General features: G+C 34.5%; 1 long non-coding RNA gene across 2 annotated transcripts; it reads right to left on the bottom strand.

Moving 5' to 3' along the window:
* Positions 1-2,795: 2,795 nt before the first annotated feature.
* Positions 2,796-13,542, bottom strand: LOC113233427. Of its 2 annotated transcripts, XR_003310691.1 has the most exons (6): positions 13,492-13,542; positions 11,876-12,016; positions 10,630-10,803; positions 6,078-6,266; positions 3,117-3,206; positions 2,796-3,046 (listed from the first exon to the last, which is right to left on the bottom strand). It is a non-coding gene; the product is annotated as an uncharacterized LOC113233427 (long non-coding RNA). The 2 variants fall into 2 exon arrangements; XR_003310692.1 differs by lacking the exons at positions 10,630-10,803; positions 11,876-12,016; positions 13,492-13,542 and adding an exon at positions 7,295-7,354.
* Positions 13,543-14,341: the final 799 nt, after the last annotated feature.

Here is a 14,341-nt window from a genome sequence, read left to right as displayed (position 1 = left end):
TCCATTTATTTGTAAGTCAATGAGTCAAGGTACTGTTTATCAATGATACAAAATGTTCAGAAACGGGAAGTTTAATAAGCAAAATAAAACGAACATCACAAAAACAAAATGACCACAAATAATAAATAAAATAAACAATAATTTTAATAATTCATTTCATCACAATCGCATCGCAAACAACGCCGCTCAAGTAATTTCCACTCATTTTATTGGAGAGTGAAAAAAATATAAAAGATTCATAATGTATTGTTAATAATAAGAGCTTAATTTACGAATAATAAATTATCCTTTTTATAGATACGAGTATTCAAGTTTTATATTGACTTGAGTAAAATTCGAATGTAAATACCAATACCGGCAATTTTCAACTTTAGCCGTTTTATAGATTTTAAGACTTTCGTGGTTATTCACTAAATGATTATCACTAGTAACAGGTTTCTTACCACGGCCCAGTCAACCCGTGACCATGGAGCGTGCAACCGTTCCGAAATATCGGGAAAATAAAAAGAAGTTATACCGTGGTAAGAAACCTGTTACTAGTGATAATCATTTAGCCGTTTTGTTTGCTAAACGACGGTATAAACCTTTTTATTTGATTTATGTAATTTTAAACCTTATTTCTTTAAAGCAAATTTCATATTAAATGTGTCAAGCAATGCCATTGACTTACAATTATATGGACGTCGGGTCCGCGCTAAAAAGTGTCCGCACTTGTAAGGCGCTAAAATCGTATACAGAGCGCCAAACTCCGCTTTAGTCTTCATTTGTTCTACTGACAGCGCGATACTGCGATGACATTACAATTTAAATATCGAATAGGTTGACTTGGGACATTTTTTTCGTGGTTTTTGTATTAGACCCGTCGTCCATTTATTTGTAAGTCAATGATCAATGCACATATAAAGGTACAAAACTAAGGAAGAAACAAAAGAAGCCACGTTTAATCATATCCAAATTCGAAACTATCTAATATGTACCAGATCTTTAACAATCTCATGACAAATGGACAAATAGAAAATTGATGATAGCACAAATGACGGGACGAACAAGCCGTGGGTCTGGTGGTATGACTGCGATCCATGATAATTGCAGTGCCTCTCAAAGCTTTAAATCACCCTGACACAAAGCTCTCCTGCTCCTGTAATCCAATTACTAAGTACTGCCACATTACCCATTTCTGCCACCAAGTAGAAACGTGAGCATTACTGCTTTCCAGTTTTGAAAGGGTAAGGGTGCTAGTGAAATTACGAGCACATAGGACTTGTCAACTTATCCTTCAGGATGACTCAGGGTGCAGTGGCAGTCCCTCGAAACCACTTGTAAGCTCAGACGCGAGCTTACGTCATCACGCTAAGTTCACAGTTTTTTTATTGTTTACATTAGGAGCCGCGATAAAGCGCATGTAATGTAAACACTTGAATCTCGAGAACCAATTAAGCTACGGCAAAAAAATAACATGAACGATAAAAGCACTTAAGTAGCTTGTTTGGACTAGTTATGATTGTAATACGACGACTTTATTTGCTAACTTCCGAGTACTCTGAATACTTCTGAGAAATTTTCATAGTGTTTTACGATTTAACGCTTAACTACTTTGTACATTCATTTTATTAGGAAACAAAACATATTTAAAAGTGACGAGCTTTTAAATACCTATCGATTAACACTAGAATCATATGAAAATATTTTTTTACTATTTTTAAATTAAAAACAATCACGGGTAGTTGCGGAATTCGCGGAAAATTTGCGAAAATGGCCTGATAAAAGTACAGGTCGCGAGAAAGAAAATTTACGAATCCTACCAAAATTCACAATGTAACTACCGAAAAAAGGTTTTAACACAACCTATATTGAATAAAGTTATGTGTTTGAGCATTGACTTACAATTATATGGACGTCGGGTCCGCGCTAAAAAGTGTCCGCACTTGTAAGACGTTAAAATCGTATACAGAGCGCGACACTCCGCTTTAGTCTTCATTTGTTGTACTGACAGCGCGATACTGCGATGACATTACAATTTAAATTTCGAATAGGTTGACTTGGGACATTTTTTTCGTTGTTTTTGTATTAGACCCGTCGTCCATTTATTTGTAAGTCAATGTGTTTGAGTGATATTTTACTCCAAAAAGTCTTTTTATAATGAATAAGTTTTTTTTTCTAATAAACAATCGCAAGGTGCAATGACCTTCAATTTGATGACCTTTTTCTCAATAAAATTGTGATTCCCGCAGGATATCAAATGTTAAAGTTTTAACACCATCAGAAAAAGCACATCTTGACTATCATTTTGATAGGTAATTGTTGCAAACTTAAATAGTATTGGCATTCATTGCAGTCGAAATCTTCAGCTAACACTCAACGTCAACAATCGCGCCACAAGTTATAATTTTGACATTTATTTTCTATTTTGTCTTTGCTTGGTACCATATTAGAATAAGCAGAAAAAAAGTGGACAGCGGCGGTATTGTTTTTGTTTGGCAACCATAGTTGCCCATAACATTTGGTGCAACAACGTCATTGGCGACTATAGTTGCCAATAACTGTTCAATGGGATCTTTGCGATTTAAAGCTCTGAGTGGCGCTCTACTGTTATGCCAGTCACTTACCACCAGACGCACGACTTGTTCAACCCGTCACGCGGTATTATAAAAAAAAGACTGAAGGGTAAAGTCATCACTTTACTGTCTCAATCAGTCCTGACCATACGACCTATTAAGAAACGTAGATTTGTTTGAAAAAACAAATATACGCGATTTAGATTCAATAAAAAAATCCAAATTAGAGATTATTGGATGTCAGATTGAGATTGCTTGATTTTTATTATTTTTTGCCACGAGTTTGTTAGATTTATATGAATTATATAATGTGCTTTGCGATTTTTAAATCTATATTATTTATTTTCTTGTTCCATTTTAAAAGAGTCCTTGACAATAGATTGTTTGTGTTCAGCCGCTGACTCGTATCGAATATCCAGGCGATAAGTTGCCGCCTCTGCTTTTGCCAGCATGTGTCTCGCTAGGTACCGCGAAGCATGCGATGGGATGTACTACAAATCAATGGTAGAGTTAAAAACCGAACAACTTCACATCACAAAGTTTATGAATAGGTATTCATACATCTCTGGAGTCGTACTGCTTCCTCAGTTGTCTTGTAACGTGGTCTCGAGGACCCCAAGTAGGTCGCGGTCGTAGGAGACTGCTACATTTCTATACGAATAAAGCATAATATTTTATAAAATTCAGTGGCCGTAACATGACATGCAATGTGTGATAAACCTTTGTTAAACCTCTAATTAATAATTATATATATATAAATTTCAGTTCGAAATCTGCCTTGAAAATGTGCGAGTGAAGGTTTGATTATTTCGGAAACCGCAAAACAATGGCAACTTCTTAGGTCATTCAGAACGTCATACGTAAACTAAGGCCGACGTTAATTATGGTCATTGATGTCAGATGCCTCAACACTAAGCTTAACTACTTCAAACAAAATCTCCTGTCTCTTGAATGCGACGTAGTGGCGGTGACTGAGACCTTCCTTACGACGCTGAGCTAACAGGTGACGGGTGGAGCGTACTACGCTGGGATCGAGCTTCTAGTGCGAGGAGAGGCGATGTTCTTCCGGCACTTCGGCTAGGATTCGAGCTGCGGCGCCGTTGTGGCTTGAAATCTTCAACTTCAACTCAATAAGATCGTATCACTTGCTATATGTGTGTCGTGTACAATCCCCCTAGTGTTACAGACGACATCACTATGCAATGGTTTCAATCTGTTGAACTAGACCCAAACACCCAAAAAGATTTAGTGTATCAGAGTGTAATGTGGATATTAAAGTATAAGACAAGACGCATATCATCCGGAGATATTGGTTCCTCTCGATTACGATATGAGGCGACTCCTCGCTGATCTAATTGATCCCAGTAATATAGATCTGTAGCAGGATTGGAATTTCGGCAAAGGTAATTTTGAGCTTCTACATGAGCTACATTTCCACTCTAGCCAAGTTGTTCGACTCCGTACTTCATCAGGCCTTATCTTCACAAACTAGGCCATTTTTGTGCGACTCGCAGCATAGCTTCAGATCCAATTGCCCTGTCAACACAAATCTTTTGATTTTGGTTGACTTAATTTCTGAACATCCTAGACAGGGACATTCAGGTTGACGTCATCGACTTTAAGAAAGCCTTCGCGTAGATAACAATGTGCTACTAAACAAGCAAAGCAAGCAAGATGATTAAATTTTATGGTAGCTATCTTCGTGATCGGCAGCAGTATATTCAGCATGAATGCTTCGTGTCGGGTCCATATTATATTCAATCCGGTGTCAGTCAGGGTTCAATAGGAACCTCTGTTGTTTAATTTAATGATCAATGATCTGGAATTGGTTCTTAAGGACGCTCGTTGTCGTCTTTATGCTGACGACCTCAAATTATTTATAGTGTGAGGAGCAGAGAGCAGATGCTGAGACCTTGCAAAAGGACGTCAACGCGGTGTTCCAGTGGAGTGTGGATAACAAGCCCCTTTTCAATCCAGCAAAATAGTTTGTCTGCACTTTCAGCCGTGAGCGTACTTCGTTACATGTACGAATATATTCAATTAACTGTGTCTTCTCTATAAAGGGTCTTTGTGTAGTCTTTGGCTCGCGCTTCACTTTTCATATCCATGTAATGCTTTGGTAAGAAGCAAGTTTGAGACTTCGTCGTTTGTGTGGCATCCGCATGAATCTACGTATTTATTATTAATAGAAAAGGTCCAAAAAGCTTTCCTTACATTTTTATACAAAAAATGTACAGCTATGGCCCGTTTCTGTATCCGACGAAGTATTTTCTGAAAATTCGTCAATATAATTCTCTTAAGGCGAGGCGGAACAACAATTTACTTATAATTTATTAATAAAAAGATCGAACATTTAGAAAAAAATCCTTCGATCCATCATTTTACTTGTGTCTGTTTTCAGGTCTTACGCGGCCCTAGCCAGTCGGTTTGTCTTGAACTTGTGGGTCAACTAAAAGGAACTCGCCGCTGCTCCGTGCCCTCACAATGCTAAACCAACTCTTGACATCAGCACCGACGCGTGATCTGCTTGCGTGGCGATGGGCTGCTGTGTGTTGTGAATGCTTGATTCTGTGATGTGATGGATGTTCAAGAATCGAGTGTATAATTATAATGTATTTATCTTTTTTATTGTTATTATTATTTTACTTTATACCAATTTTTTAAATATCTTATTGTCATTATTTTCACAATTAGCTTACTTTTCACGGTGCATTAGTTCTTTACTGTAATACCGTAGAAATATATATTTACAATGAAGAAATAAAATAATTTTTTTTTTCACTGCCAATACAAATCGGTAAGATACCGCACTAGAGTCATTTCTTCTTTCATTTATCTGGTAATGAACTATTGTTATACATTTTGAAGAACAAGGATAACGATTCGAAATGGCGTATATATATAGCTATCTTTACTGTTAGTCATCGCCACGAAACCGATAAAACAAAAAACCCCGGGTTTATGTAGTTTTAGTTTTTACATGTTTTACATTAAGTTAGGTATTATTACGTATTTCTAATTACTTTCATGTATTGAACTGTATTAAAAATGTTCTTCTCACCTTTTTCGTATCTAGTTATTGGTTTTAATTATTTATTTTTATCCCGTTTGTCGCGCTCAATTTTTACGTTGATATAATTTCTGTGCAGTACTGTTAAAATGTTTTAAAATCAGCTGTGACCTTGCGGCCATGTTTGCTACTGTGATATTCTTTTGCAGCCATTGGTCGCGGCGCTCGCGATGCGACAAAAATATGACTCCACGGTGCACGACATGTTAGCTAATGTTAAAAAATATATATGTTTTAAAATGCTGGTTTATCACTTGAATTTGACAGTTAAAATGTGGCTGATAGTCGTTTGTTTTTAGACAATTTTTACACATGAAAACCTTGCACATGAAAAAGACAACAGTAACAATATCGGTGACAAAAACGACAGTAAGTACACGCCTTACACTTTATTATACTTTTAGTCAATAAGATAAATAGTATTTAAAAAATCTACTAATAGTAAACCTTACCTTTTTATTTATAAAGACGTGTTTGACAATAGCATAGACAAAGCCCAATGCTAAAGGAATAATACTTATTAGCCAATATATATGGATGAATGAACCCAATTGACTTTGCAACGTTTTAAAAGATTGCAGTTTGTAAAAATCCATAGAAGGAAATGTTATCAGGGAGCGCAAAATTTTATACGATTTGAACTGAAAAGACAAAATAAACCGTTGTTGAACATTTTTTATACCATTGCAACGTAGCGCTACAATAGGTTTCGTAGAACTGCTACGAAACGCTACGCAGCGCTACATTAATGTATGTTGCTCTACTCGCTTGCATTTAGTAGATAGCGGCTTTTTTACAATATAAGTAAGGTATATTACATATAGATACACATACATTTTCTCAAAACATTACAACTAGTATAATGTAATAGTATTCAGAAATAACAATACTTTATAAAATTATTTTCTTTTCCAACCTAAGTCAGTGCAACGTCTGAAATAATACCTAGTCTAAACTAAATTTAATAGACAATTAATACGGCTGCCATATCGCTGCCCTCGTTCATTCATTCATTCTTACTTTTAAAACTATCGAATAAAAAGTTACTAAGGTTGTTTCAGTTTATCATCATTATTAAATGGCCTGACTTCACTGTTTTAAATTATAGGTCATGTTAATATAATTCTACAAAGGGGTGCACGAAAGAAGCCTCCCCGAACGACGTACCATTCCTTTCCTGTACGTCTGGCGCAACTGGAAATCAATCGGCCAGTACCTTACGCCGATTGACAAATCCTTTCACCATGATGGCATACACTACAGTGTATGCCATCGATACAATAAGAAGAAGTGGTAGTTATACGATGATTAGTAGAAAATGTATTCTTTTGAAAACTGATAAGACCATCTTACTTAGTTGCCACAAAAATGCCATGTACTACATTAAGTGAAGAAAGGAATGCTATTACCTGGGTTTGCAAAATTAAACTTTAAGACACACTGGCGCAGAGTCGAAGCGTCTCTCGCAAGTAACGCACGGCAACGTGCGGTGATTCTATATTTGCATAACACAAATTTGTACCTTAATAACGGGAAAATAAAGATGAATATGCTATAGGCGAAAAACATGATGCATCTCGACGGTTCAACTCTGCGCCAGTAATTGAGTTGCGTCTAAATGTATATGAATTCCTCGAAACTTGTAGCTATATAGATGCCATTTTGATACCTCCGATCAGAAATATAATATTATTGGCTCCGATGAACACGCCAACTTCATATTTCGGTCATCTCTGTTTTCAATTTGGATTTTTATTTTTTTATTTATTTTTTTTCACAAAATTCGGGGAGTATATAATTATTAAATTAAATATAGGCGGATTACATTAAAAACTGAATTAAATTATACACAACACAATTTGTGACGACGTTTGGTGTTTTGAAATGTCAAAAACAGACACTAGATCTGTCATTTTATATTCTAAAGAATTGCTTTTAATCGCCATCGTCGCAACGCAATGTACACTTTTTAGTGTTCGGTCGTTGTATTCATAATTATAACAAACTAATGGAAACAATTCACAACAAAAAAATTTAATATCGTGGTAGTAAAACCAGGTAATATTCAATGACCTTAATATTTAAATTATTATGGCGACATCTCTAGTCAGCCGCTGCGCTGGTACCTGTAAAGGTACTTGGCTAGTAAAGAATGACTCATAGATTTCTCACAGATGGCGCTACGGCAAAAACAACAATTACACAGAAACATTCGTAAGGTCTGCCCGTTCGTTCCGTAGCTCAGTTGGGAGACGGTCAGGAACGGTATGCGCTATGGTCAGGTATGGTAAGGCGCTAGTCCGAATTCAGCCCGATCGAAGGAATTTTTCTTAGTGTTCGATCTTTGTATCAATAATTAATGTTCTTCGAAGGGTTTAGGCCATAGCTATGGCCATAATAGTCCACTTCTGGCCGAATTTCACACGTTTCCCAAAAGTTGTGAAAACAAAGTTAGAAATTACAATCATATGCATATGTCGTCTCAAAGATTTGAACCATCAATTTTAATTTAGAAGCAACCGTCATTCTATTAGGTTACTATAGTTGTGTAACTATGACTTTTGGGAAAAAAAAAGATTTGCTTTGAGCGTGTAATATTGTGATTTTGGAAAAATAGGCTCCAGGCTGTCCCAATAGTGGATAACATTTTGAACGACCCAGACTCCTTACCCAGTAGGACTAATTTAAGAAGCTAACTTTGCTAAATTGACTGTGATTTTGATATTAGAGTTAACTTCGTAACTTTGGAATCTTTTGCGAAACCCTTAACATTGTTTGAAAGCAGAGTAGTGTGATTGTCTGGTAAATTTTTGTTATTGTTTTCACTATATCACACACTTATCGTTATCACACCTTTGTCGAAAGACGAATTAGAAATATTATATATATTTTTTATCTCCCCAAAACTATACTAAATTCTGCCAAGTTCTGCACAAAACAAAACAATTAGCATAAAAATAAAATAACGTGTTAATATTTAAATAAATAAGAATTAAACATAAAGCAGCAAGTAACTACATTAACATCGACTTATTATTTAACCTCTATTTTTATTAAATCGAAATTAAACTAACTAAATTTTTTGGATTTTGTGACCAGGCAAAAATAACTGAAAATTTAAATTTAAAACACACACGCATTGATTAAAACAAATTTTAGTACGTAAATAAAATAAAAATTCAACAAACAAAATTCAAATAAAATAAAACATAATTCAACTAAGTTACCAAATTTTTCAACCTCGAATCACTGGACAAACCCTGTATTAGTAACAAATAAATGAAAAAAAAATCAGTCGACTAAATTTCTTTATTTTTAAATTAGACTTAAGACAAAAAGCAAAATAACCGACCAGACTTTTGAACAAACACTGCATTATAGCACAGTAATATTTACTATTTTATTGAACATCTTTACCATCGTATTACTAATGTTCCACTAAATATGCTGGTGTGTGTATATACGTATTTAAAAAAAAAGAAAACGTTTGTTATTTATCTATGCAAATCTTTACCGGCCTAGGCCAGAAAAGTAGTCATTCTTAACAACGAACTATGTAAACAAATTAAGGAAAAACTGTCATACAGGCTGCTTGTTTATAATTTATATAACTGGTTTATAATTTTTTACTATAATGCCTTTAATATATCGATAATTACCACACCACACTACACACTTTATTTTTCAAAGAAAGAGGTGGTAAAATAAACTTTTTATTTTTTTCTGTTTATACCTACATCTTCTTCTTCATTCTTTCGTCTTTTATTATCACCTCGCATGCATCGTTGTGATAATAAAAGCGTTGTTTGTAAAATACTAAGAACCTCGCGTGTCAGAATGTACAAAAAAACTTAAAGTTTATTTTTGGAAAATTTATTATTTTGTCAAAATTGAACAAAAAGTTATCATTTATGATGTTACTTATTTTAAAAATAACCCTGTGTTTTATACAGGCTCGGCCGTTCTTCGATTATTGAGCCGAAGCGCCATCTTGAAGTGCGAATATCATCAGTAAAATGAGTTATATACATCATTTTCTTGAATTTCATGGTATTCTTTTCATTTATAATAATATGTTACTTGGCAGTAATTTATCCTCATAATTGACTCTTAGCGCATTGCGTACTGCATCCGATACTTAGTCGTTCCGAATCCGAGACCATAGACATCTAGAAAACTCGGACCCATTTCGGATGTCGATTGCCCAATCGACTACGTCCGAAACAATTACTGCCAAATAAGCAATACTTGACCAAATGAAAAGACGCGTGATGCGAATGAAGCTTCATACTGGATATTTGTCTTTTAATTTTGTCGAATATTACTTATTTGACAGTAATTGTTTCGGACGGATGTCGGACGGAGATCGAGTGTAGACCCCAGATACACAATACGTAATGCGCAAACCCTCTAAGATCGGCATCATAAAATTACAGAATGTTTATTTTTCACACTTTGTTAGTTCGATTCTCAGGAGAGGCAAGCGACTTTTTTTAAATCTTTGTATGCACTATTACTTACTTTTAAATTAAAAATAACGTCTCTATCATTGACTTATAAATAAATGGACGACGGGTCTAATACAAAAACCACGAAAAAAATGTCCCAAGTATTTAAACGTAGTGACATGTAAAGGAATATGAAAAAGCTAGAACGTTGAATTTAAATTGTAATGTCATCGCAGTACTGTCTAATTTTGCTTGCTTCGCTGTCAGTCGAACAAACGAAGACTAAAGCGTGAATGACGCTCTGTATACGATTTTAACGCCCCATAAGTTCGGACACTTTTTAGCGCGGACCCGACGTCCATATAATTGTAAGTCAATGGTCTCTATTAAGCTAAATATACTATCTACAATATTTAAAATATTTTCCGTCCGTGTTACACCCACGTTATGTGCCAAGGCGGAAAAGAGAATTGCCTGACTAGTCTATACAAGGCCTCACTCACTCATACTCGTCAAGCAATCACTGACTTCCCGGTCCCTGTAATAATCTACTTACGGTGTAATAGACAGGAAAAATTAATAATGTATAGAATCTTAATTTCGCCGGTGGAGAACCATGGTGGAAGGTAATGTCGTCCATTAATCTACCAATTGGGTAGAAAAGTGTTATTATGAGTATTTCTAATAGGCACGACAGTACCTGACTGACTCCATAAAGATACATTCGCGCCTGAAAAAAAAAAACAATTTATATAACCGACTCCAAAACGGTAGATTTTTCATTTCTCGCGTAGATATGTGCACGTTTTTTTAAAAATACTGCATTAGCTGTATCGTCACTTTTAATATAGGAAATATTTAAAAAATGTTTTAATTTCTGTCAAAATTATAGGCGAATTAAGACTTAATATAAGCAGCGATGCAGTCGCGAGCTTGCATTGCTTCTTAAAATCGCGCGTGTGTGTAAAGGTAGACTACGACATCGCGTTTGCATTGCTGCTAAATGTCGCCTGGTGTAGGTAACCGCTCTAAGAATAACCTGTGTCGTTCAAGTGTGGTGAATAAAATCGGGAAAACTCGGAAATTCCGAATATTTTCGAACATTATTGCCACTTCTTTAAGTTAAGAGGGAGCAGAGGAAAACTTCCTAATCTTCGATTTGATTTTAGAGGGGTATATCCACTTTAAAGTTAAAAATAAAATATTGTATGAGTAACTACACGATATATTCAAACATAGACACTAATCAGAAACCTCGATAGATAAAAATCACGAAATGACCTCTAATTTTCACATTTTTTCGATTCATCCTCGAAATGCTACAGGTTATTAGGACAAAAATTAGATAATTATTTTAGGCATGATCGAGAACTGTCACTACGGATTGTTTTTTAATCCCTTTAGTTTTAGAATTATTCCGCTAAAACGAATTTGGTACTTTTAATGCGCAAAATTCAACATCTCCTGTCGCGTGTCACGCGAACTTCAGGCATATATTTGTTTCACAAATTTGGGCGCAGCCAACGTCAAAACTTTTTTGGAATGCTCCCTCTTAATAATAACACATGCATTTATTTGACCACGTTAGACATTGACTAAATGATACCATGTTTATTTCACTACATCTGTATCTTAGAGCACTAATATTATGTACATTTATTTTTTACGTATAATTTAGGATAAGAATTTCTGAATAGTGTATATAACTTTTCTCCGTCACAAAGCCAAGTTACTCCCATTTATGGTAAAAAGGACGATCCAAAATGAGTCATTTACATTTTCTGTATTAAAGTCAAACTTACATAAAATGGTGTTACGAAGTATAGCCCTAATATAATTACTGAAATTATTATAGATATTATCCATTTTCTCACTCGAAATTTTTTAAATCGCCATGGCCATTCACAGTACAATACTTCTACCAAACATTGAAATGTGGCAGCCTGCAATGAATTTTTTGATATTAAGGTACATAGTAAATAATCAGTATCAGTTGGATGGAAAGAGTAACGTTTTCGTGATTGTTGCACATAAATTATTCAAAACATTTTTTTTCGGATCTCAAATAAACATGTCACAAAATAAATTGATTCTGTGATAATTATAACATTAAAGTTATATTTTAAATATTACTTACAACTGATTTTTTGTTATTGTGATTTACAAAATGTAAATATTTATGGCGTCACAAGAAAATTTTATTGTTCGTGATAATTATAACATTTTTCAATAAATGAATATTTGATTTTAAAACTTATTTTTCCCTTGATTGTACTTACCTTACAAATATAAATAGGAGATTCGTTGGGAGTTGCAAAATATAGAGGGAATCAGTTGGGATTTAAAATTGGCAGCGGATTCATTATAGGGGATCGGATGGGAATAACCCAAAACGTCGGTTTAAAAAAAAACGAATATTCGCGATTTAGATCCAAAAAAAAGTTTCATTTCCAATAAGAATTTGTTGACAATAGACCAGAAAAACAGAAGCTTGCTAAAGGCAATAAAGAACTGAATGGGAAAGATGTTTCGGCATCTGATACGTCACAACAGTTTTCTTGGAAGGATCAGATAAGGAGTAACTTTATGTCTTCTCGTATCAGGAAATCAAAGTTAGAGCGCTGAACAAGAGACTAGCTTTTAATAAGGAAAAAAAATTGTTTGCAAATATCGATCTTAACCATCGTATTGGTCTCTCAGACCGACGATTATCGTTTGTCGTGCTTTTCCTGAAAGCTTTAGAGCTTTGGGCTCACTGCTTCATGAGCATGGTGAAATTCTCATTGGGATGATTATTTTTGTGCCAACCAATTGCTCGCTATTGACTGGCTCTACGTCCTTACTAATTGAATGTCCCTATAAAATCTCGTCATAAGCAATTGTTCCCGATAGAGATAAACCTTTAACCGCTCACGCGATGCGCTCCTCCTACCGCAAAATGGCGGCTATTTGGTTTCGCAAAATAGAAAAGGATTCAGTTTAAATACATGTTTTTATAAATCAAAATTATTATTCTGCATTGCTAAACAAATACCCTCCGTACTACCAACAAAAACATCTCAAATAAAATGCAGTAATACACCACCAATCCTGCACTTAAAAAGCACTAATGAAATTTTTGGTGTATTTGGATAAATATGATAATATTCCGTTTGAGTGGTTCTAACGTTTACCATGAAATTACTCCTTAAAGTATAGTTTATAAACATTTATATTCAGGGTATACTTAAAAAACGCTACTTACGGTATGTTTTCAATAAGTAAACACCGAAGTCACCAGCCCAAACAATAACACACACGATTGTCGTGACGTATTTTTGAAGTTGTTTATTTTTTTTAAATGACAGACCCAGGCATTAAAAACTTTATAGTTTGCTAGAGTAGTTACCGAAATAGCAATTAATATTAGTTTTTTTACCTGTTATAACTTCGATATCCGATAAATCGGTATAAAATCATCACCGGCACCTCTAGGTGTGGTATGCGTCTACGGCTGCATGTATCGCGTGAGCGGTTAAAAGGATTCAAAAATGGAACCTTCAAAGGATTCAAACAACTACTATAACCATTTTCTTATCGAAAATATGTAATCGCAACTAACGAGTATTGATGGGTAACTAAAAAGAAATATTAGCTAAGCATAATATTTTCAAAACAATATCTTGATAATATATCTTTTTATAGATTATAGAGATGGGCCTTTGAAGGATTTAAATATGAAACCTTCAAACGTTTTAAACGAGTATCATAAACATTTTCTTATTAAAAATATGTAATCGCGTCTGAAAAAGGACTGATTGGTGACTTGTCCTGTCTAATAATATATCTAAAATAATCATAGCTAAGCATTACATTTTGAAAACAATTCCTTGGTTACATGTATATATTTGCCCTTGACTATACACAAAATACGTAATGAATTACTAACAACTGTTTGTTATCGGAGCCAAAAACAGCCAGTTTAGAACATCTAAGTTTAGGAACTAAAATACTTATCTTTTTAGGAAAAAATGCATCAGCACTTACCAATAACATCAATTCAAGAAACGCTCTTGCGCATAAGAATGTCATTGTTATAAAATCCCCCATAGGCAAAAAAGAGAAGAACAGTGGATAGAAGAAAAATGATGAGTACATATCTGAAATAATGAACACACAATTGACTCGTCTAATAACGATCTTATGATGATCACAATAAAACAATCCAACCAATTTAACACTATTGTCAGTATTGATTCTGATCATATGACTATCTGAATCACAATTCG

Source organism: Hyposmocoma kahamanoa, unplaced genomic scaffold (assembly GCF_003589595.1).
Source record: "Hyposmocoma kahamanoa isolate Upper Pololo Valley unplaced genomic scaffold, ASM358959v1 78, whole genome shotgun sequence".
NCBI classification, from domain to species: Eukaryota; Metazoa; Arthropoda; class Insecta; order Lepidoptera; family Cosmopterigidae; genus Hyposmocoma; species Hyposmocoma kahamanoa.
The sequence above is the reverse complement of the archived record's forward strand: the minus strand, read 5'-3'. Positions and strand labels throughout refer to the sequence as shown.